Source organism: Vespa crabro, chromosome 2 (assembly GCF_910589235.1).
Source record: "Vespa crabro chromosome 2, iyVesCrab1.2, whole genome shotgun sequence".
Lineage (NCBI taxonomy): Eukaryota > Metazoa > Arthropoda > Insecta > Hymenoptera > Vespidae > Vespa > Vespa crabro.
Genome location: NC_060956.1, coordinates 15,832,997 through 15,858,896, shown reverse-complemented (window position 1 = coordinate 15,858,896; position 25,900 = coordinate 15,832,997). Strand labels below are relative to the sequence as shown.

At 30.7% G+C, this 25,900-nt stretch overlaps 1 protein-coding gene across 1 annotated transcript in view; it reads right to left on the bottom strand.

Moving 5' to 3' along the window:
- Positions 1 to 12,459, bottom strand: part of LOC124433175 (somatostatin receptor type 2) — a 54,372-nt gene extending 41,913 nt beyond the window's left edge. Inside the window, exon 1 of the mRNA XM_046982898.1 lies at positions 12,085 to 12,459. The gene's annotated coding sequence lies outside the window, so the exon portion shown is untranslated. The remainder of the gene's footprint in view (positions 1 to 12,084) is intronic.
- Positions 12,460 to 25,900: the final 13,441 nt, after the last annotated feature.

The window sequence follows — 25,900 nt, the reverse complement described above, 5'->3', positions numbered from 1 at the left end:
GAACAACGAGAAGTATGTTTGTTCTCATATGAACGTGCTTACCGAAAAGTTTCCTTGAATCGATCGAAGTTGATAAACAAACGACAATTTTTGAACGTACGTTGTGTGTTATGCTATTGTACTTATCGATCAAATTAACTGAACGTAACGTCAATATAATATTCAACTTACGATTCTGAGAATATTGAGAAACTTCGAGGAACTTTCAATAGATCGATTCAAATTCAATGGAAGCTTTTATTATAAAATTCGAGTTAAAATTTTGCGAGAGTAAAAATAAAAGAAAGAGAGAGAGAGAGAGAGAGAGAGAGAGTGTGTGTGTGTGTTATGTGTCTGAGACATTAGGTCCCAAGACATATAATCAAGTTCATTCTTCGAAGGATGATCGTCTTAGGAATTTGTATTGTTGATTTTTCGCAAGAACTTAATGCGATATCGATTTCGTTTATTATTGTCTTGATAATTTTTACGGTCTGAAGTGAGAAAGTAGAATAATAAGATCGGAAATACATAAGTATCTACACTGATTTTTTAGTTTTGACTGATAACGAAGGGTTTCCAACTGAAACATTCAAAAAATTGTAGTACCTTGGGGAATACGTAGATTATATATAGGTATGTATAATGCAACTTTTTGTTACTATTCAAATGAATTGCATGGGAGTAAAAATTGCTTCTGAAAAATCAACTATTTTACGATTTTATGTCATAACTAGAAGTAGATTGTAAGAGATAGAAAGTAGATTTTCAGACAAAAGTTACTTTGTTTAATTAAGACTATTATTTGCTTAAAACATTTATTAATTATTTATAGAATTAAGGAAAAGTTATAAGCAAAAATATTAATAATTTTTCTAAAATTAATTTTTTTCACGTGAAATCTTAATCGATAATTTAAATAACTATGAAACAGCATTTTTTTTTTTTTAATACAAATAACAAATAATATATTTTTTACCAAATGATAATTCTAATTAAATGAAAGAAGTAACTTATGTTCGAAAACTTTTTTTCTATCTCTTACGATTTCCTAGTTACGATATAAAATCGAAAAGTAGCTGAATTTGTAGGTATCAACTTTACTCGCTTGTGAATGAATTAGAGCAATTACAAAAAATTGCATTATATATACCTATATATGCTCTACATATCTCAAGGTTTCATATATTGCGGTAAATTCTCTTGTGAGTCTCTTCTATTCTTAAACAAAGACCATTCATCTATTTGCATTCTTCTGTCTTGCATTCGTTCACACGCACACATTCTTCTCACATGTTCATCATTCTTCTAATATTCATTCTTTTAATCTATCGTTTCTTTTTAACATTCTTTCATTATTCTTTATTTCTTTTGTTCTTTGTATTTGTAACATTCTTTCATTATTCTTTATTTCTTTTGTTCTTAGTATTTGTAACATTCTTCTCTCACATCACGCATATTGCTTTAAATACTTTTTATTTGCATCATACATATCGTTTCGTTGGTTTGATTACGTCCTCGCAAGAAAGCCCGAAGCTTTGGGATGAACGGTGTATGTGTGTGGGTGTGTGTGTGTAGAAGTATGGGAAAGAGGTGAAATGAACCGTAATAAAGAGAAAGAGAGAGAGAGAGAGAAAGAGTAAGGTTTTTCATTGACTATATCTTCCTTGTTAAAAGCGTCTATATACACGTAGAGTAAAACCAGAATGTTTTTTTTTTTTTTTTTTTTTATTAAAAGTCTTCCTTTGACCACGAAAGTTGACCACATTGTGGTAAGGTTAACACGTAAATCTGTGAGAAAAAGAGAGAGAAATAATAAAAGCAAGAAGAGTTGAATTTAAAGTTGCAAAATAAAATCGAAAGAAATGAATGAAATAGGTACGTGAGAATTCGCAGTTTCAGAAAACTATTTTCCACTCGTTTTCCAGTTTCCTAGGCACTAACCGAGCGAAGATTCGTTTCTGTGCAAGGCTTTTATCCTTCTTTTTTTTTTCTTTCTCCCTCGTTGCCATTTCAACGTCACTTCTTTCATTCTCTCGCGTTTTAAACGAATGCCTAGCGAGCCAGCAACTCACGATAGCCCTTTTCGCGTTTGTACGCTATATCTTTCTTTCTTTCTATCTTCTTCTTCACGCTCGCTCTCGTTAATATTCTCGAGAGACATTCTCGGAGCATTCCCGACAATACCATCTTTCCTTCCTTCTTTCACGAGAGAATGAGAGATAGAAACAAGAGAAGTGGAAAGGAATGGAGAAGGGCTCTTGTAATCCGACGGGATTAAGTCAGCTCCGGAAATCCGATCGTTTTGATCAATTCGTCTCTATGTTGAGAGATTTTTCCCTATACGATTAGTTTATATATATATATATATATATATATATATATATATATATATATATATATATAATGATATACGTTTATAAAAAACTCGAATAAAATTATCTTTGAACTCGATGATATAACGAACGTTACAAATGGAAATATCATGTACTCAGGTGTTAAAGAAAATGATGTGCTAAGGTAAAAAAATATTCGCTTAGTTTTTCTTCTTTTTTTTTCTATTTCACGAAGGAAAAACAAACTTATATAAATTACATGGTTCCTGTGCAATCTAAAGAAAAAATTTTACGGAACGTCGAGCATAAGTATCGATCGAGTTATCTCGAAGAAGAGTATAGAACACCTACCAATCCAAAAGATAAACCTTGATCCTAAGCGTGAAAGCAGGAAGGATTCGGACGGAAAAATAAAGAAGAAATCGCGTCCTTGCAGAAGGATCACCGTCTGGAAAAAGGGCCGCGCCCCGTAATCGTAAACGACCTCTCGATCGTAGCGAATGAGACGAATGGTAGAATTCTGAAGAAGGGAGGGGGAAAGAAAAATCGATGTCATCGTGCGCACAGCACGCGGCATCCCAGGGATAATAGAAAGACGTCGCTTCTCGACACTTCCGATGTTGTTTCCGAGGCTATTGGCGTTAACCCTTCATCGATTTCGAACCCATGCGTTCACGAATAACGTAAGCATTAAAGTCAGTTCATCTTAAAACGCCTATAATTCCCGGATGATATCCAGCCATCTTTTCTTTCGAATTAATAGAAATACTTTTCGTAATCATTATAGTACATTTAATCGTTCTTATTTCAAAAACATCACGTGTACTATTTATTACTTCCTACAGTTTCGATCGAATATAATGAGAATGTACTAAGAAACGTATATAAATATGTTATATAAACAGACATGAATTGCATAACAATGACGTATGACACAATAAATATTCAAGAAAATATTCACGTAAAATATTCATATATCTACTAAAAATATGCAGAATATGTATACATTACATATAATATAATAAGCATTATATGTTATACAATATTCACGATAGATACATATAACTATTTAATATATTTAATATATATAATATATTTAATATTCACAATAGATACATATATTTAATAATACTTTTCGTAATTATTGTAGTACATTCATAATATAGTATGATTTCGCTATCATAGTAATTTTCATTACAATAAATTATGAGCATATTTTATAAATTTGATGTTGTTAATTGGTGATGTTTATTTGTCAAAATTAATTTATATGCTGAGAATGACCTCTCTACTTAAATTTACTCCATTTATTAATTCTCGTAAATCCTCGTTATTTAAAATATTAGAAATTTTTGATAATTCGATAAATTCTACATTTTTTTTTCAAAATGGCATTTACTTTTCCATCAATTTTTTCTTTGTAATTATCAGGAATATTTTTTAAATGAGTTATGCAGTTTATATATATTCCAATTGAATTATTCAATCTTTCCATCGAATTTCCAATTTCTATATTATGACTATGATATGGTGTTTAAATAAGCCTTAATGTACTTACATTATTATGCATATGTAGAACAGATAACATATACAATATATTCTTACATATGTTATTATATGTTATTAAACATAAATATCCAAGATGTATTAATTATACTAAAAATGTAAAATACAAAAATATATTTTTAGAATCTTCTATTCACAAAACAAATTTGTGTTCAGATTCCATTAATATATCTATTTCATATAAAAATATACATTTCCATAAACATCCATCGTCTATTAATAAACATAATAATCGAAATCTTAAATCTGAACATTTCTTTCGTTTTATTTTTATTGTTTTATGATAAGAAAAGAATTTAATATCTACGTGCGGGTAGATGAATCATGAAAGGTAAGAAATGATGTTATATATTATGTATTTATTCTTTAAATCCCTATCATAAGTAGTATCTAATGTAAATAAATTACACATGTAAAAAAACAATTGTCAAAAAGAAAACGATATCTATTAAAATTTGATACGAATGTAATGAAATGGTTGAAATATATAAACGAACATAAACGATTTCCATTGATGCAATTTCCAATAAAACATTCGACTCGAAATCATTAAAATTAATTTGAATCGTCGAAGCATGTTTTAAATGATCGAACGTTTGTCTGAATTTATCATGTCAACGAAGCGAACTTTTGTGTAATAAAAATGATAAAAAGACCAAGGGGTGAGTCGTTGTAGCTATCTTAACGGGAGAATGATAAATCCTGCGTGTTAACGGAGAAAGCACGTAATACGGATGCGTATTCGAGCGTATATACACCAACGTGTACACTCCCTCGGCTCGATAATTTTATGAGAACAGAGAGCGTGTAGGAACATCGAAATGAATATGCGCGGAATCGAAACGTTGAAATTTATTCAAATATTTGCGCTCACATAGCAGCGATCTTTCCGTTAAACAATAACCGGAATCATAAAAATAATTCTCATTCTATCTCTTCGAAATATTTTTAAAATCGAACCAAGCGATTCGATCGTTAAACAAGATTTTACGGAATATAATCATGTTCATTGATATTGAAAAATAATATCAATATCGTTATCATATGAAGATCATGTTTCTCCTTTCTTAGATCCTTCGATCAAATAAGAAATATAAAATTTCCTCTTTAATTGAGTTTGATCAGTTCTTCTAACGAAGTACATGATAAAATTACAAAGTTACGAAACTATTCTAACTACCTATTACTAATCAAAAGATAGAATATAACGAGTAACGTGCGTTATCATTAATCCGAAACATACATTCTCATAATACGAAGATCACGAATTAAAAAGTAAAGAAAATATATTAAAGAATAACCTTGAAACCTACGTATCGTTTTCTTTTTTTGAAATACGCAAACGGAATAATTTGCTTTGAAAAAAATCCTACAGGAATTTAACCCATGTTGTTACGTGAAGAATGTATGCACGCTACGCATATGTTCAAGAAAAGAGAAGGAGAGAGAAGGGAAGAGAGAGAGAGAGAGAGAGAGGGAGAGATACATCAAATGCAACACTGTACGTGCTGATACGATGTATCCACCGTACTTCGAGAGGATCACAAAGGATTTCAAGTTCAAAAAGGAAAAAAAAAGAAAGAGAGACAGAGAGATAGAGAGAGAGAGACAGAGAGAGAGAGAGAGAAAGAGAGACAGAAAGAGAGAGAGAGAGACAGAGAGAGAAAGAAAGAGAGAATAAGTATAGATAAGAAGAAGGAAAGAAGGAAACAGTCTAATACGATCGGACGTTTCTTTCTTTTGCGTTTTCATACTTGCGGATACGCGGAAAGCGTGGAGAAACAACGGAACATATACCTATGGCTACCTATATGCGGGTCATGGCGCATGTCAGAGTCAAGAGGGTGCGGCAGCGGCCAACTCGAAGAGCAAACCATTCTAGGGCGGATCCGTTCTTGTTCCCTGTCCCTTTAGTCCGTCTGTCTTTTTCTCTCTCTCTCTTTCTCTCTCTTCTTCTCTCTCTCTTTCTCTCTCTTCTTCTCTCTCTCTTTCTCTCTCTTCTTCTCTCTCTCGTCTCTCTTTCTCTCTCTTCTTCTCTCTTTCGTCTCTCTTTCTCTCTCTTCTTCTCTCTCTCTCTCTCTCTCCCTCTGTTTCTTTCTATATTCTTCCGTCTAATCTTCCTATCCAAGATCTCGTGTTTTCCAACAATGTTTAAGTTTTTACACATCCTTGACTTTCGTTCTTTACTGTACTCGATTCAACTACTTGCAGACTTTTACTATCTATCTCTTTTACTCTATTAAACAGTAATACTGTGTGTCTATGCGCGCGCACGTATATATATATATATATATATATATATATATATATATATATATAATATATAAGTATTCTGAATATCTTCCTAAGTATTTTTCTAAGTATATATATTTGTTTAGACTTTGTATTTAGACTCATGTTACAATTTATATCTTTATTTATTACTACTTTAATGCGTTATCCATAAGTACTTATTCGTACCTTCGTATTAATTGGTTATGACTTTTTGATATTACTATGGAAATTATAATAAATCTATATATTTATTTATCTCTCTCTAATTTTTCTTCTCACCGGTTTCCTCTTTTTTTCTTCAAAAATATCTGGTTTCTGATGGTTTAGTTTGAAACTACGAACAAAAACATACGAAAGACAGACAAGAGATCTATGTAGGTATTTTAGAGATTAGTGAGTACTCGCATTCGACCGCATTCACCAACAAGAGATGCAACAATCCTTGGATACCAGGCCGCATCAGGATCTAACATTTCGAAGTCGAACAACCTCCTAAACTCGGCGAGTTTCGATGTAACAGTTAAGTACCATCTATGTTCCAAGGAGAGTCGTGATAATGGCGAGGAGTAGATGTACCTAGACAAAAGTCGAATCCACGCTATCAACACGTTAGCTACAATTAGTTTGTTTTAGAATTTGATCCTAGCTCGCCTATTTCAATTATCGATTCTTCGTGACTCTCGATCGTATCTATTGTTAGTTCGAAATGATTCGTTACTCGCATTTATATTGTGTAAATTACGAATCAATTATAGTAAAACAAAATAATTTTTATGAAGATCAATAGAAATTTAATTTTGAATAGTTTTTTGGAAATATTCTTGAGATATATCTATTTCATATTATCAATAAAATTAATAATTCGAGTCATTCTGCGATGAGCTGTTTTAATATCCATATTATCGTACTTTTGTCACTTTCCAGATGTATAAATGCTCCTATCGATCGCTATAAATTCAAGAAGTCATTTCTTGAAGTTATAGTATGGTCTATGAACAAAAAATTTATAGGATCAACGAAGCGATATATCCCATGAATGGTGCTTCTCACAAGAACACACGAAGGAAAATTACTTGGACGATGTGCGATAGAAAATTTTCCACGGCGTCGTCATTTTTCCATCTTAAAATTGATAGTTTCTTATCAAAAGCGTCTTAAAAATGAACTCGATTGTTCGGGAATATTTTAAATATCTTCGCTGGAAGAAACAAAGTAATGTAGCAAACAAACGACCTCGATACGTCGAAAAAGAAGACTTTGATAAAGATGATGTTTGTACATATGAAAGCTTACGGAAACTAATCTCGATAAGTCACATTGTGACTCCAAGAATCGATAACATTTAATTCCTGAGAGTAGATCGGAAAAGTCCATTAATTTCTCACAATCCGACTCTTTCTTTTACCTCCGTAAGAATTAACGTTTACGGATTGATCTTGTTCGAAATTTTTTCTCCGCCCGTTAATGAGTACTTTTCAAAGGAGCCGCCATTTGGTAGCAAAAGAAGGCTACTACGTAGCGTCGGAAGAATCACTATTCCTTGAAGTAAACTGTAATAAACGAAGTGGATAAGACATTAGCAGAAATACAGACGTATTTTACGAGCGATCGTAAAGAGTATATGCTTTCGGTTGAGTATTTCTTATACGGCGATATAATTTTTTAGTGTTCGTGCAATGACTTGATTTTTAAGTATTCGAAAAGTCATTAAAAAAAATTCTCTCAATAGTTTTCATTAAAATATATTTTGATAATACTTGATAAATGACGCGTCGTACTAATTGATATTTACTTTTGTTATTTCGATCCTAATTTCATTCGAAAAATACATTCAAGCTTAAGAGAAAAAGATTTTACGTGAATATTTTACGAATGTTAGGAAAAAATATCTCGATCATGAAGAAACGAAAGAGGATGTTTTAAAGGAAAGACTTTCCGTTTACCGAAGAAATGCCATCGTTCGAGAGGACATGAAAAGTCGTGCACGCAACACGTAAAACTGAGTATCCCTCTTGCCTAGTAAAAGCTCAACATTGAATATTGCAAAGAAAATTGCTGCTACGTGAGAAAACTTGGTGTTACTGCTGGTAAAAGAAAAGAAAAAAAAAGTTAGGTATATTGTGGTTGGCAATTTGAGACAACGTTGAAAACGATAAAAATAATTTTTGTTCAAACTAAAACAAGAAAAAAAGAAAGAGAGAAAGAAAGAAAGTCCGTAATAGGCTATTTCCATAAAACAAAAATACTATCTTGAAAAACTGCGATAGCCAAATGAAACGACCTCTTAGCAATTTTCTTCATGCATTCTGATAAGATCAGAATGCATGAACGAAAAAAAACGAAAAAGTCTAGATATATTAAAAGTAATCAATTTAATAAGATTATCGAATTCGTTTGGGACGTTCATCATCATTTTCTATTATATCGATTATCCTTGATACGATATTCTAAGCCTGAAAATTTAAAACCTTGAATCCAAATAAAACAAACGATCTTTGTAGGACCGTGTTGTTCACTTTCTTTTCAGACAATTCGAAAAACATATTTTACGAAATAATGAAAGAATCAGAAATAAGTTGTACTTTGTATTTTCTCAATTTCAAAACGAGAATCTCATTGAGAATTATGATATATCTCGAACGATGATATGAGATAAACATAAGCACTATATGAGAAATTGGATGTACTTGGTGACAAGTTAGATAGCCGTAAAGAGGAAAAATTTCTAAGTCAGACGATCGGTGGACTTATGAATAGCATCATTTGATGTCTTGAACTTTTTTTATACTTGCCAAATTGGAGGAAGTAGTAAATTTGTAATGTGATAAAAGATAAAAAGATAGAATGAGAGAGAGAGAGAGAGAGAGAGAGAGAAAGGGGAGAGAGAGAAAAGATTTAATTAAATATTATAATCTAGGCAAGATATACTCACTAATGTAATTACAGAGAAGTCATGTGAATACATATAATGCATTCGAAACTAAATGTGACAGAATTTATGAAAATAATTAGTTACTACTTAGACGAGGAAAATGAGTTAAGATTGATCATAAATCGCGACACGCGAGAAAACTCAATCCATTTACTTAATACGTTTTTTTACTTAAATACGCTCAACCGAGAATACACGACCAAGAGTTTTGCCCTTATAGTGAAAGTCCAACCCTCTTTACTTTCCTATTTTCGTACATTTATATTCTCTTCAACATTTTGACGCATCTTCTAAATTGTAATTTAGTATGTTTTAAAAATTTTGTTATATCCTAATTATTTCAAAGTAAGTCAGTTTGATATAAAAACTTGCAATTATATAAAACTCGTCGAATTATTTAACTAATTAATTTTTTATTCATTATATGATAAATATATAAATTCTATATATTAACTTGAAATATTTTCTTATCTACGATAATATATACATTTTTATATGAGTTACCACGGTAACCATTCAAAAACAATGACTTCTAAATAAAATAGCGATATATTAAAAAGAAGATACTTTTTTTTTGAGTTTTTCTTTCACGACGATATTCTTTTCCTCTTTCATATGCTCCATATATCGAGAAACTCTTTCGAGATAGCGTTATTCGTGAAAAGTTAGCCACAAGGAACATAAGACGAAGAATTTATTATGTACTTGAACTTAATACTTCCAAGCACTCAGCTAGCTTATAAACCGATAAACGATTAAATTTCGAAACGGGTGAAAACGAGACCATGTCAAAAAGCCAACAAATTTAAATTTTTCCTGGCGTCAAATTTGTTTAACAATGTATGTACATACAAATATATGTACATGCAGTTGAAAAAATATATGGATATATGTATAACAAATTCGATTTTTTTAATTGTTAAATATCATTGTCTACTCAATGTTAAAATACTCAAGATACAAGAGTATTTATATACGTATATATATGCGTATTGAAAAAATGTACGAATATGTAACAAATTCGATTTTTTCGATGTTTCCAAGTGTCACTGTACAGTTCGTGTCAAAGCACTTGGTATGAGAATATGACAGTAACACTCGCCGCCTCTTGTGTCCTTGACCAAATTTATTCCGAATATTACTGGAAAGTATTCGTACATACATACATACATACACACATCTATACTACCTATATATGTATGTATACTTAGGCTATGATAGACACAGGACAAATAAAAAGAAAAAAAATCAAGAGATATTTCTATCTTCTTAAATTGCGATGAAGAATGACTTAGAAAAATAGATAAAAAAAAGATAATGGTCAAAAACATATTTTCACAAGGACGTGTGATAAAAACCATGCCAGAAACAGAAACATTTCTTTCTTTTAAAGATATACATGTATAATTACATATAAATACGAACGTATATATCTAATGAGCTAAATGTAACATCATATTACCACATAGGACCATTAAAAGAAACGACACGTATTTTTGTAACTTCCTCCGAAAATTTCAGTCAATGCTAAAGTTTCTTGAATTTGAGTTTTCTCAGATTGTCATTAATCGAAAAACAAAGTTAAATAAATTTCTGTATAATAAAAATCTATTTTTTTATAATAAAAAATTAAAAAATCTTACGAAGTTAAAAAAAAAATATATATATATATATATGTTAACAAACAATTAACAACACATATATATATATTTTTTATTTCATTATTTTTTAATTCTTCGAGCAATATATGCAAAGAATGCAAATTATTTATTGAAGAATTAAATTTCGGATTGAAATGAAATTAAATTGAAGAGGAAATTAAGTATTCCTTCGGTAAGTTTTAGAAATTTCTTTTATAAAAGACAGTAACATTTTTACTCGCGATCACTATCGTATGGAACATAACGATAAATGTTATATAGACAAGATTCACGTGGATCTCTATTTCTCTCTCTCTCTCTCTCTCTCTCTCTCACTCTCTCTCTCTCTCTCTCTCTCTCTCTCTCTCTCTCATTGTTTTAGAAATTCAAATGCCTTCTCCTCGGTTTCACAAAAATGTCGATCGCAATTTCCTTACAACAATCTCCTATCTCGGTAAGATTCAAGGCACGAGTATTACGTGAAAGCTTCCCCCTTCTCTAAAAAAACGTCGAGGTTTTCGCGAAAGAAAACTAAAAGTGGAATATCTTTCGTGGTAGTGCACGCGGAGCTCTAGAGTCGATATCACTGTGGAATCACCAAGAAGGGATAAGAAGGATAGAAGAGTGGAAGTCTACGTGCCACATACACACCATCTACATTTATGTATGTGTGCTTATATATAAATATGTATACACTTGCAAACATGAGAATTTTGAAGAGAATACCCTTAGGAATCAACGACAAATCGATCTAATCGACGAAATGTTATCTTCCTCGATAATAAAAATCTCTCTCTGTGTATTGATAAATGACAAAAAATTTATTAATATGAATTATATGTGTGTTATTATTTTATTTCGAATTGATACGTTCATTAAGCAAAATGAAATAAAAAGAATGAGATAAGGTCTTTTCAATTTTACGAGCAAGAAAAAATGAAAAAAGGGTCACTTTGAACTAAATTTAACCTAGCATAAATACATAAAAAAAAATTATATTTTGACAACGGACAACTTTACGCACACGATGTTTTTTCCACTTGTCGGTGTTACGATAAAAATAAAATATACGTATGAGTTTTCACAGTAGGAATCTTAAGCTTCTATAAAATTATGACATATTTCTCGATATATACATAACTCGTTGCAGCCGAACGTTGAAAGGATTACATGTCATTTTTGCAATTAAAGAAAGTTAACTTGATTCATAAATTGCTGTTAAATTTACTACAGCATTTTTTTTTAAGTTTATATCAAGCTTATATATCTATTTATGATTCATAAAAAAAAAGAGATACTTAACATTTAATCGTAATGTACCTAACATTTAATCGTAATGTATCTAAGTCATGTTTACCTTATCATCCAATTCAAGTTGAAGAATGGCATTCTGCGAAACCGGACGAACGAATTCTAGAATTGAAAAAGGACTCTTGAAATTGTCCGAACTTAGAATCTGTTGCTTAAAGACGCTATCTCCACGTGGACTACGATGTGATATTTTTTCCGATGTCACTCTGTTGAATAAAATTCTTTTTTTCGAGGAATGAAGACGTTCAGATTGAGGACGTCACGACAATTCGCGTGAAACGATTCGCTCCATAAAAGGAAGCTGCTGATATGCAAAGAAGAAGACAAAGAAAGAAAGAGAAAAGGATAGAGAAATAGACAGAGAAACGTAGAAACGACTGTCGCGACGTATGGACGCGCACTGCTCTCGCGGGTTCTCACAACGTCGTGGCTAGAGCGTCGGAGAGCGTCGCGACGGCAACGCGACGACGCCAAACTCTCCGATCAAGAGCGCGTGTGTGTCAATGCGCTTGCGCTCTCAACTCTAATCCCTTCTTTATCTTGCTTGAACTTCTTCAATTTAAATTTGACTACGTTCTTCAATTTTTAGACAGTGACACGAATCGAATACGTTTCGATGGATAATTTGTATTACTTAAAAATTTCAATAACTTACATTTTTTCTTTCACGAATGTTATATTACTAGCTTTTTGTTATCGTTTAATTGTTTAATTAAACAGTTCTTTAAAATTGACAATAAATTATTATAAAAATATATATTTATATAGTATATAAACATTTTAAATATTTTGTTTTCCATGTTGACTCTTATTTTACACGGAACTGATATTATATTATCTTTTCTCGTTACCAAAATTTCGTTACTAAATCTCGTTATCAAAATCTTGTTACCAAATATCGTTACCAAAAATTTCGTTCGAAAACTCGTGTTACCGAAAATTATTCTACCAAAAATTTCGTACGAGAACTTGTGTTACCAAAACTTTCAATTTATTGTTATCAAAACATTCTACCAATAATTTCAGGATGATAATTGGTCAATCAAATTATTAGTACGATCAAATGTTGTATTATTCATGTTAGAAACAGTATGCATAATTCAGTAACATCACGTTCTTTAATTTTGTTACAATGAATAAAATCTGAAGTACCAAAACTAAAAATATTTGTTCCATTTAATATCCCATTAACTTTGAGAAGAAAGGTGTCTGTTGTTCAAAAAATGTAGAATATTGCGTGATTCTTTGAAAATGTATTGAATTTATCATAATTTAATGAATTCTCTTCACACGCAATTAAAAAAAAAAATATTAGTGAGATGAATAAAATTAAATACCGACATTCATTTTACACGGAATTGATATTATATTATCTTTTCTCGTTACCAAAAAATCATAAAATATTTGTTCCATTTATTATCCCATTAAATAAAGTACACAAGTTTGTGGAGTCATACAATATATAATAATGAAAAGGAAATCAATGAAGGAAAGAGAGGGGGAGAGAGAGAAACACGGAGAGAAAAGAGAGATGCTTAGACCTAGATAGAGTATGACAAATAGGAATTTATTTCATATCTTTGACGAAGGTTTAATTTCGTATCATATTAAATGGTGAAGGAAAATATATGATAATCTACTATGAGATTAGAGATTCAGAATTCATAGTACAAGATATTTTGATTAGAGGTTTTAACAAGAAATTCAATCTTCTAGTGAATACAAGCCGGAGGCTTAAAACCAAGTCACTAAAAATCACGCCAACAAAATTCTCTTAATCTTAATCTGAAACTAAAAGATAAAAATATTAAATTAATCGAATTGAAATTATCCTCAATAGAAATATTTTATAAAAATAGTAAATCAAAAATAAAACATTTCAATTATATAATAAAACAAAACATTCAGTATAATAAGTTTAGTATAGTAAAAATAAAATATTCAAAGTATATAATCAAGCAAATATTTTCATGAATGAAATAAGAAAGAATAAACATAAGATTTTTATCCGAAATGTAATATTATATACATTTTAAATGAATATTTTTCTCATTTTTATATTTGCATATGTACGTATACTTACGCGAAGAAGAAATATCATTTTCGAGAAATTTGAAATATATGAAGAATTCGAAACGTCGAGATTTAAAGAGATTCAATAAAACCTATTCATTTTCTAATGTTCAAAATAATAAAATCCTTGACGTTTCTTCAATGTATACAATGGCGCATATAATAAAAGCAAGTTACGACGTTACGAAGAAAGATATATATGCGAGTGTCATAGCAACTCTTACGCGTTTGTTCTTCTTTGTCGGGAGCGTATTCCATAAATTTATTTTCTCCACGACAGGAAAGCATTTCTGGTATGTATGAACGAAAAAAAGAAAAGGATATATCGGTATACCTATGGGGTAGTAGTATTATTGGTGTAGTAGTACTACATCTGCGAAGGAAGACACGTAGATTTATCGAAGTACCAGGCCGATGAAGGCGCAACTCACGCCACAGTCCGTGTTACCTGTTCCTTATTAAGCCCAGTAATAAATTATTTTCACGAGAATATACCAAGATTTTTCTCCTTGCACAAATTACAAAAATCCAATTTAAATACGTTTCGATGGATAATTTTTATCGATCTATCTATCCTTTTCTCTTTATCTCTCTCTCTCTTTCTCTCTCTCTTTCTCTCTCTCTCTCTCTCCCTCTCTCTCTTTCTCTTTACAACATTCTAAATACGCTCTTTTTTAAATAATATCTCTAATTTCTTTCGAAATAAAATATATTTCAATCTTTATTTCTAAGCGAAAGTAAGAAAAAAGAAAAAAATATTTAAAATTATCCCAACAAGATAAAAAATATTAGTTCTAAAAGATTATTTCTTAATAATATTAAAATTTTCGATGGTTTTCACAATTGCAATGAAAATGTTAATTATAATATATAATATTTTGTTATATATAATTATATGATATAATTATAATTATATTTTGTAATATTATAATTACACATCATTTCTAATTTTTAAGTACGACTGATAAAAATGCATTATTGAAATGTGCCGAAATATGCAGCCATTAGCTTAATAGTATTTGCATTACACGATACATTGCAAGTAAATTATAAATTGCTCTGATCTCATTATGTGAAGGTTGCTGCATATAAAGATCCGCGAATAAAGATATTATACATTAATTAGTCTTGTTTAATAAATATTCCTTTTATTCGGTCAAATTGATGGAAGGTTTATCAACTGTGACTATACCTTGATTTATCTATAGGAAGAAGCATGAATCTCGTTGAACTTTATTTATCTATTTTTGAAATATATATTCTATATTTATTTCTTATTGTTTATTTCTTTAGTTTTATTGCAACCTTGATCTGTGAGATCATTGATCAAATTTTATTTTTACATTATCCCTTCATATTTACATATATTTTAAATATACAGATGCATTGATTAAATATATTTGAAATGTATTTGATACATCTCAGACATATACAAAATATATATACCTAATGGATTTTATAATTTTTACAATGTAATGATTAATATATTTCCAATTATTATTATTACAAAGTTAAAGATTTAAAAGTTAAAATGCTTATTCGGAAATATGTGAAGTATTAATTTATATATTTTAAAGCATTAGCTTAATTATTATACTAAGATGCAAAGAAAAATCGAAAATCTGTAAATTTTGTGCTATAATTTAAAAGTTTAATCTTAAAATAGTCTCAAAATATTAAAACATCCAAGCATAAGCGTAAAAGGTTCATAAACCTTGAACTCAATATGCATTATAAAGGAACACTTGAAATTTTACCAATTAAACACTTGAAACTTTACCAATATTTATAAATATGTTAAATTAACTTTAATAAGCCGTACTGTCTAATCATATAAATTCTTAAACTTGAGACTCCTTTGTTAATGACAGATTCAAGCAACCATATGTTATTATAACACACCTGAAAAGAAATCATTCTATAGAGAATAAATCGTATAAGTACAATAAACGAAATAGCATTTTTATGAAAAAAGGATGCAATTTTATTATGTGCCTATAAATATAAAAAAGTTAATGCTAACCAAATTCATTATATCATAATTCAAAATATCAAAAATACATACACAATAATATAGCAATATATATGTATGTGTATGAGATATGTCAGTCGCAAATAAACAGGAAGACGGAAAGTTTCAGAAGCTTGCTAGTCGTATGTATGTATGTATGCGTGAAGTAAGCCGATCAGTAGATGAATAGAGAAATGGAAGATTCTAACACTAATTGGTTGTGTGCATGTAAAAAGTTATGAAAAGAAAAGAAAATCTAGGATATTGGGAAAGAAAGAATGATAAAAAGTGGCGATAGTGAATGGGCGAGATAGTCTTCAATCATAAGTCTTGAACGAAACAATTTACCAACGAAACAGCGATAACGTCCAACGAGTGACGTACCAACGAAACAGTGATAACGTCCAGCGAGTGACGTACCAACGAAACAACGATAACGTCCAGTGAGTGACATACCAGCAAAACAAGCAAGAGTAAGCAGCGAATAGTGTAACAGTGAAACAACAAAAGGACCGTCGAACAGCGAACAGCGTATGACATTGTCTTTTTTTTTATACTTTTATATTTATTAATGTTGACGCACACGTGTGTTCCTCAATTGTTCACAATACTTTTTCCTAAGGGTTATATATCACTATTAGAAATATTTGCCCTTGGGAACTCGTTGGATATTCGCTAAGAAAACGCATAGATAAAAAACACATTGCCATCTTTGTACGAGGCATTTTGGATCATATATTTAGTCATCAATAATATGTCGAGTCAGGTGATAAATAAACTGTAGACTACTAGGCCTGACTAACCAAGGGTTTGTCTGGAGCTGGAGCTTGTCTTCAAATATCAATACAACTTCCATGGATCCATACGGACAAAGGATCCCACATAAGATTGTTTAAACATTCCAACGAACTATCCTGACACGCTCACAACCAATAGAGATATTGCTTTCCCTTTGTTATTTAAACGCCTCCCTTTCCATTTCTCTTTCCTAATTCATTAATGCCTAAAGTGGATATTTCATGAGTAATCCACAGACAGTAGCATCAAAACATTCACACTTATTAGTAGGACAACCGAGTCTCACTAATATCATTGATTATACCTTAATCGGAAGTATCCAGCACAATTTAACAATATAACTAACTACATGTCATCCTACAAGAGCATCAATAATTGTATCTTACTTCAACAAATATACTGTGATAACTTTAATTCACGCAATATTTATTAACGCGTACCTACCTCATAAGCTCCACGGGATCCTTCAAAAGAATTCATGTTTTCTCATTAATTTGCGAGAACGTGGCGAGCGGTATTTTGCTGATGGCCTTCAACGGCATTCTAACCTTGTGCCGCCTCTCTTATTCATCGCGAACAGTGGATACTATAACTCTGACGAAAAGGAAATGACGAGGGAAATTCTCCGTCTAAATCGAGTATTATCGCTGGCTTGGTACGAAAGGCGCATCTAAAAGCGCTCCTGTAATTGCACCCCTCGCGACGCAACAGCGTGACTGACTTTTTGACATCTCTCAAACTATCCGCGAAAATAATAATGAGATTAGAAAAGGGAACGAAAAGGGTGGCATTGAAATATAATCATTGGTATAGTTATACATAGAAGTACAGCTATTGGTCGGGACGGGTCAGCATGTTTTGTTTAAATGTTTAAACAATCTCATGTTTGCCCCTTTTAAGAGGTCAATGGATATTTCAAGACTAAGTGCCAGATAACCTCTGGCTCATCACGCTATATAGCATCTACTTTCACTATTTATTTATTGTCCGGCTAGACACATTATTGAAAACTAGGTACTTGATCAAAAATGTCTAAGCTCAGACAAAGGTGGCAATGTGTTTTTTATTTATGCTCTTTTTAAACGAGTATCCAACGAGACCCCAAGGGTAGATATTTCTAATAATGATATATGACCCTTAGGAAAAAGTATTGTGAACAATTAAGGGACACACGTGTGTGTCAACATGAACAATAACAAAAGTACGGAACTATAATTTTAACTATATCTAAAGTATATAGAATTCTCTTTTATATTTGGTAAATCAGATTGTTATATCCGTGGTATCTAAAAAGAAAACCTGAAAAAAAATTTTAAATGGTGCATATGTATATATATATATGTATTATTATAGTGTATTAGAGAAATCTAGAAGAGGATATAAATATATATTATTTGTAATTAATGGATTTACAAAGTTTATAAAATTATATCGATAAAAACTGAAGAAGTTATGCGACATTTGAAAGGTTATTTACGTGTATACAATAAATCTACACGTTTGGTTAGCGATAGAAAAACATACTTTACCTCTCAAATATTTGAAAAATTCATAGAAGAAAAGTCAGTAAACCATATTTTAATCGTTGTTGGTACATCTCGTGTCAACGAACAAGTAGAACGATTTAATCGGATCCTCACACCAATGTTAGCGAAACTGTCTGATACGTCAGAGAAATGAGACAGAATATTAGAAGACCTTGAATTTTCCCTTAATAATATATATTGTAGAAGTACTATTGATTATGCTAGCTATTTAGCATGTATCAGCTCCGAACGATAAACAACGAAATTTGTGTTTCTCTCTCGGATTCGTATTCCGACGATAATAGAGACCTAATTGCTATTAGAAATTCTGGAAATACTATTGTACGTAAACAACGTATGAACAAAACATATCATAATGAAAAGCGTACGATTACTTATGAAGAAAGCTATGATGATCAATAATATTGAAATTAATGGAAATTAATAAGAAAGAAATTCAAACATTTAAAGGTTTTTACGTTGTAAAAAATGTTCTTGGTAATGAACAGTTTACGACAGTCGTAGATGAAAATTTTGTATGAAAGTACTGTAAACAAAATAAGTATAACGAACTACGAACGATTTCAAACAGTTAGTCCCGAATTAGTTATCTCTCGTATTCCGATCAGTAAACATGTCAACTCTCCTTTTCCATACAAGTAAGTTTAAATAATTAATACTTTTCATTATTATATTAATTTTATTCTCATTACTGACTAGAAATGTAAACAATAACGGAGAATAAGGGTTTGAATAATTTTGATAAATAATAAATGATTATTCTGCCGTAGAATTTTAAACAGTAAACATTATAGCTCTCTTAATCGATTTTCAGGTATTTAATAAACGATTCTTTCAATTATTTAATATTCATTCCTAATTGCTTTACTGTCGTTACTCTATTCTCCATTAATTTTATTTGACATTTGAACTAAACATTCTTAAAGAAATTCTCTAATGTTGTTTTGTCTTGTACGTTTTACTTAATAACAACGCTATAAATTTGTTTATTCCTTTTCGCAAGATACGATTATTTTACCTATCGTTAATTTCTATCGCAAATGACCATCATTTAGTAGTTTTTATGTAATTAATTTTTGTATTGTTCCTAAAGACTATTACCTTTTAAAATGAAATCTGATGAATTGTTTGAAAATATTTTTATATTATTAAAGTTTTGTAAGGATTCTTCGTATTCATTCATGGTAGTTAAGTTTTAATGATTTTGTTACGTTCTGCGTAATATATATGCATGTATATTTCTTTCTTCACTCACATTTGATATTTTTCTCATTGAAGGCCAGAAATGCATAAACTAAGGACCGACTGAGAACATGGAGTAAATCGATGCCTTTTAGCAAACTCTTGCTATTCTATCGCAGCATTGTCAACATTCTAAAATTCTTGTGAACCTCACCTATCAACTTTGGAGACATAAATAGTTGATTTCTAATATCTTTCCTTATAAAAATACACTTCGACAAATTCTTCGAATCTTACGTCAATCGGACTTTACCTCGTGATACAATTGACTCCTTATTAACTTTTAGACGAATCAGAATCGTAGAGATAATATTATTATCCAATAAGAAGCAAATCTTTTATCCTCGGCAAGTTTTGTAGGTAGTGAGCTAGATGCCTTTAAAGAGGGGGAAAGTAAAAGGAATCAGTTAGAAAAATCTGAAAAGTCAATCAATATTTGTTCTTCTGTAAACTAGGTCAGTAATCAACTAGTAAATTCGTTTTAATACGTACTTGTACTAAATTAGTATTTAAAATTGTATTTTGTATTCGATAAAATCAGTAAATAATTTATTAGTCCGTATTGCAATTCGTAAAATAGTAATAAATTTATAAAACTTCAATTTTTAAAACTATTAAAAAAATCTGTTGTTTTGCAATAATTTGAACTATATTCTGTCATAAATCCTATTGAATGTTATTCGACTAACTTATCAAAACAGGAATCCAATTTTTAATCATTACAGCGCTCATAGAAAAGGTAAACAACTTGAAATTTTTCTTTTAGTATTTTGTCTACTGCCTCGTTCGTTTTCCATTTTATTTATCATTTAGATCACTTTTATTTCATCCTATTGATTTATGTTTTCCTGTCCTGTCATTCATTATTGAATTTACATTCCTGAAAATCAATCCTGAATTACGCCACAGAGATGTTTATATCTCTAACATTCTTTACTGTCGCTTTATTCTCAAACAATCGAGAACGCACATTGTTCCTATCCTATATATAATTTTTTCCGAAATATTTTAAATCGATTGAAAGATCAAATGTTAGAGCATTAGAAAGATAATATTTGATTAAAGAATCGATAAGAATTAAAATCAGCATGATTGCCATTTGTACTAAGTGGTGGTAACATTTTTACAAATAAAATTCCAGCTGGAAAAACGAAAGATGGCGAATCTGTATTCATTGATTGTAAGTATCACGAAGGTACTCTTATTATCAAAATGCAAAGTGCAAGTATTTAAAGCTTTTAATACATATCTTTTCGATACGCTCGGAAACCGGCATTCCCAATTATGAGATCATTATAATCCTATACATAAATCTATATATTAGATCCATCGATGAATTCTGTTGATTATATTGCATTAATTATACTTTCTTTTTTCTCTGCATAATGATATTGATATATATTATAATGATATATAAAATTTATAATATTCTTTTTTCTTTCTTTTTCTAACTAACTAGGAAATTTATTGAAGAAAGAATTATGTTAAATCGTAAATCAGTTGTAAAAATTTCAAGTGTGTAAGTCGATTTTTCAAATAACAGCATTTATCGATCGACAGGAAAAACAAAAGCAAATAATTTAATCACAGGCGATAATTTTCGCATAGAAATTATGGCATCAACGTTATTGCTGTAGAACGAAGAAATCAATGGCGATATATAACTAAGCTATATATTTTAATATAACTACATTAATGTTCATCTTCATTGGTAATAATTTAGCATTTTCTACGAAAAAAAAAAGATATAAGGTAACACGATATATTTTTTTCCATTATAATAAAATAATTTTTTAATGCACACATTCATTTTGTTGGAGTATATATTTTCAGACGCTATACTTTTATAAAATAAGCGATTAAAAATTTTTTTCTGAAAGATAACAGTGAATTTTAATCATTTGCAAACAAGTTTGAAAATTTACTAAGAAATAAGACAGATATCGTTATTTAAATGAATAAATGATCCTCGCTTACAATGAATCATGATTTTATTTGTTATATAATAATATCTACAATAAAAATACCACATCGTTTGAAAAACAATTTTCGTTACAATTATACAGTAATTTTATATAATAATATAATATTTAGGTTTTCGTTCTAAATAAGATGTAGCGATGAACATACACCTCGCAGTGGGAGTGAGAAAATACATTTTTTTTTTGTTGCAAATTTCACGTTGATTTCTTCACTCAGTGTTTTTCGCAATCACCGTCCGCGTAGACACTCGAAACGATAACGGCGTACATAAGTCGACTTATCGTATTTCCCCATTCTTTTCTAATAAATTTTATGTCTTGTATAAACTGAGAAAAAGGTCTGCGTATCTTTTTCGTTTCTGAGGAAATCTGTGATAGTCATATCAAATGCCTCGCCTTCATTTTTTTCTATCTAGTGACCGCGCGAACGTCATTCGCTCGCTGAGATTCATAGAAAACTTGGACTAGATAATCCAACCTCGTCATCTCGTATCTTAGAACGCGAATATCTCCATTTATCTAAAATTAGCTACACTTAATTAATAGTACCGTAATGTCATCTCTTGTATTAGTTGTTCATAATATATAGAAAATACATATAACAATTATTTAAATGACTCACAATCAATCATTTTGTCGCAATATATTATTATATCAATCGGTGTATGTCGCGGTGTATGTATGTATATGTATGAGTACGTGTATGTAAGTGTGTGCATGTTTGCCCGTGTCGTTAATTACATGATATTTTCTTTTTACACTCGTCGTACATAGGAAAGGAAGAGGATGATTTGCAAGGAGTTTCGCAAAGATGGGTGATTTCGTAAAAATGGGAATATACTTTTACATCTTTCACGTGTTTCGATTATTTTTCCCCGATCATCTTTTTGTAGCTGCTACTTAAGAAGAAATTTCAAAAGTATCATGTCCTATATAGCGTTCACAGAGAAAACGATCAGGCATTTATTTCGTTCAGTTCAGTTTTGGTCAAATCATGTTCGATGGAACGCCCATTGTGCCCCGTCCATACCGTCAAGCAGTGGCAGATAATCAGCAGAGGGAGTCCGCATACATAAATTCACCTGTTCTATTTACAGAAAGAATAGATTGTACGCCAGGGCCCAAGAATACGATAATAACGCATACTGCACTGAGTTGTTCCTTCACTGTGATCCCCACTCTGTCCAAAACTGAACTAAGAGTGGTCGTTCTCTTCATGTATGCGACATAGGAGATTTTAACGAGAGTTTTCACTTATTTCTTCGTATAGTTTTTATACGTGGCTACTTACATATGTGCTCTTTTTTTGGATTTTTCTTTTTTGTTTTGTCCATATTCGTACCGGTAAGCTCTTTTTATGCTTTTTTTTTTTCTTTTTAATTCTTCGTACCGACATCGATAGTCTTATGTGATGATATTTCAAAAAACGACGCGTTTCTTTTTTCGATTTTGCTTTTTGATTCGTTTGGCGCATTATCACATACATAGTATGTACTTTGTGTGTATATATATACGTATCTATAAATAAACTTTCTTTTCGATTTTTTTTTCTTTTGGAACCAATACTGCATTTTTATTTGAATATTCATTATTTTTTTTACCCGTTAAATTTATTTTGATACTGTCTAATAGAATCTTTTACACTTGTTTAATATTATTTATATGGTTGTACAGGAAAGAGACCGGACGATTTACTCTCGATTGAATGTTGCGATGGGAATTGTAGAATCAAGGCGTTCTATGGCAAATTTTCTTAACAAAAGATCAACGCTAAAGAAATCGCGAAACGAACTTGTCTTTATGCTTTTCTTTTTGTGATGGATACTCGTTTTTTTTTTCGTTTATATAATTATCGTCATGGACTCTCATTAATTAACCCTGAACGAAACGTAAGTATTAATTAAGTTGGTACAAACTAGAGTTAGGCAAGTTATTGGAAATTAAAGTATTTACAAAATATTTTATTGAATGTGTAAGTTATATTTTCTCACTTATTTTCTTATTTTTTAAACTGTATATATCTGAGTAAGACAAAAAATAGCACCGAATAAAATTATTGAGGCATTTTGTCGTCACAACGAAGATGTTTCTCCATTAAGGGTTAATTACTTTGCGTTTTGAAAGACTTTACGGGATAGGATACCAAAGGTCCTAATTTAGCAGGACTTGATGAACGTTTTTATTTTGATTAATTATCGCCAACTTTTTTTTTTCACCGCGTCGGTTGTAATCGATACATGTATCTTTTAAACAAAATATATGTTGCAAATAAATATTAGGCTACTCGTAAATACTTCTGAGGATTTCCAATATATTTTTGTATCCATATTTAAAATATTTTCATATTTTCATTATATGTGAACATAGGCCGAATGCAAGTAACGAAAACGGATGAGCATGTCCATATATTATTTTCCAATTTACTTCCTTGTAAAGCTCATACTCATGATATTTTATACAAAATGTTTTCAAATTTATGTACTGAATTTAAATTTGATCGAACACTTTATCGTCGAACAAGATTTTAATGAATTATTTAGAATACATAATATAGAAAATATACATATTTATTATAGTTATGATTAGTGTTTAAGAAAAAATTCGGGTACTTCATGAAAATATTACGATATATTTTGTAAAGTATTAATTTATTTATTATTAATTTATATGTTCGGTATTAAAGGAATAATTAAAAACTATATTAAGATTGTACGTAATTATCGTACATCGTAAGACGATAAAGAGTTCGTATCGAGGAAAGCTAAGATACCTAAAATTTCTCTACGATCTCTATAATTCTGAACTCTCTAATCGTGTTGTTTAAAATTTTTCCAAAGATTATAGTTAATTCCTATCATCGGTATTGAGCGTAGAATGTATTGCCGTGTGGTTATTTTTCAAGAAGAATTTATCTATCTTTTGATATGTCGCACATCCTATTTTCGCTCTCCCTTTCCCTCGCACACATACACACACACACTCATCCCTTTCTCTCTCTCTCTCTCTCTCTCTTACTCTCTCTCTCTCTCTCTCTCTCTCTCTTTCTCTCTCTCTCTCTCTCTCTCTCTCTCTCGCTCGCTTCTTTCTTTTTTATATATCTACGTATATATTTTTTTCTCTCTTCCCCTCACATTTGTTAAATATATATTTTTCTAATTTTTAGGATTCAATCAGCCTTGAAGCCTGTCACACGTCACGCCAGGTATTCCATCTTCTTTATTTGACTAGCTACTTTAAACGAGTATTGAAAGTTACTTTTTCAATCCTGTACCGCGGCTTCCTTTAAAACGTAAAATTTAAACGGCTATTTTACAAATATTTATTGCAAATAGACGTTCCCACTGATAGGGAATAAAATTTTTTTCATCAAATAAAGGGAACCCTCGCGCTACCGTCGGAGAGAGAACAACTATGCGATGCCGTAACGAATTCTAGAGATAGAGGGCTGGACGTACATCGAGCTGAACCTTTATTTTACGTTTTTATACATACATACATATTATTTTTTTTTTCTCACAATTGAGATGAAAGCGCGAATAACACACGATTCAACGATTTTCGTGATGCAAAAAGGAACACCAACAGCCAACAGTGAGACATCGACATCTGTACAGGTTAAGGAAGGTCCTTTTGCCTTATCCTTACACAAAAATACACAGGATGACATATATTCTTCTATATACAGTGCACTGATGAGAAGTCGGAAGGATTTACAGGAAAGTCGGTATATAAGATGTAAGAAAATATTTGTCCAGCCCCTCTCTTTATGGGAGAATCATTGGAAGGGCTCACATCGCATATTTCATTTCTTTCTTTTCTTTTTTTTTTCTTTTACTCTTTCTCTCCTTTCTTCTTTCATTTTAGTATCATCGAGCAACACGGTTATATACTTCTTGGCGGCTTTCGAACCCTCACATTGGTAGAGATTGGAAGATGTATCTTACAAAAATTCTTGGCATCTTGTGTATGTATAATAATTTGAAAGTAATGACGCGTTTTTTGTTTGACGCGTACGATGTTTGTATTGTTCTATGAAAGGAGTCGAAGCGTACAAAGTGCAACTATTATTCGTCGTCTTTGTCTCTTAATACTGTGATTGTTCGTTTTACGTTTCTTTTCTTTTCTTTTATCTTTTTTCGGGGGGTTTGTAATAGCGTTACTTAAAAGTATATAAATGTTATTAGAAAACGCCACCATCTCGAGGACACC